This window comes from Pteropus vampyrus, unplaced genomic scaffold (assembly GCF_000151845.1).
Source record: "Pteropus vampyrus isolate Shadow unplaced genomic scaffold, Pvam_2.0 Scaffold15, whole genome shotgun sequence".
Lineage (NCBI taxonomy): Eukaryota > Metazoa > Chordata > Mammalia > Chiroptera > Pteropodidae > Pteropus > Pteropus vampyrus.
Window position 1 is genome coordinate 17,310,996 of NW_011888796.1, and position 956 is coordinate 17,311,951.

A 956-nucleotide genomic window follows, 5' to 3' on the forward strand; every position below is an offset into this window, starting at 1 on the left:
GTGCTACCATGTGCATTATTTGGTTTATTCCTCCCAGGACTCACAGTATTGTTATCATTTCCATTTTACTGATAGGGAAACTAAGGTCAGAGAGGTTAGGTGGCTGTCTAGTGTCACAGTAAGTGGCAGAGCGAGAATATACGCCCAGAAAGTTAGAACCCATTTTCTTAGCCTTTGACATCTCTGATTCCCCACCAATGATAGCACCTCTGAGTGGGAGAAACTCTTAGAGAACATTTATTTCAGACTCTTCAGCATCAGGTGGGGAAACTAAAGGCCAGAGATGCAGTGATGTACCAACACCACACAACTGGTTAGTGATAGCTGGAAGATTTGACTGCAGAGGCAGGAATTAGGGTGAGGCAGGAAGGCTCTAGGGTGCAGAATTTAAGGAGACGCTCACTCTCAGATGCCAAAGCTGCACTTGTACAACCCTGAGAATAAGTACTTCCTTAAATTTTGTGCCCTAGACGCTTGACTTGCCTCACCCTAGATCCAGCTCTGACCAAATGCTTTTTCTGGTTTTGTAGTATGACAAAATCTCAGGCATGAATTTATTTATTTGATTTCTTGATGGGATATTTGTGTGTTTTGTCAACATCTAAAGGTAGGTTTCTACCCAGGGGCTGGATGGAGGATCTGCTTCTGGTTGGTACCAGAAGAGACAGTACTGAAGGGGACAAAATCTGGCTCCAGTAATTAGGCATGAAACTAGGAGAACTGTGATTCCCGCCTCGACACAACAGGGTGGCAGAATAGGGTCTATGGGGACTGGAACCCTCTCTCTCTCCTCTGGATCTCACTGAGCTGAAATGGGGAAGTGCCAGGAAAAGCTTGTAGGGGTAGGATTTGCCTCATCAGACCCAGAGTGAAGTCGATTATCAAGGTTTGAAGCAGGGGGGCCAACTGCTCAGACACATGTACAGATTCACATTTCCCAAAGCCTCAGGCAATGT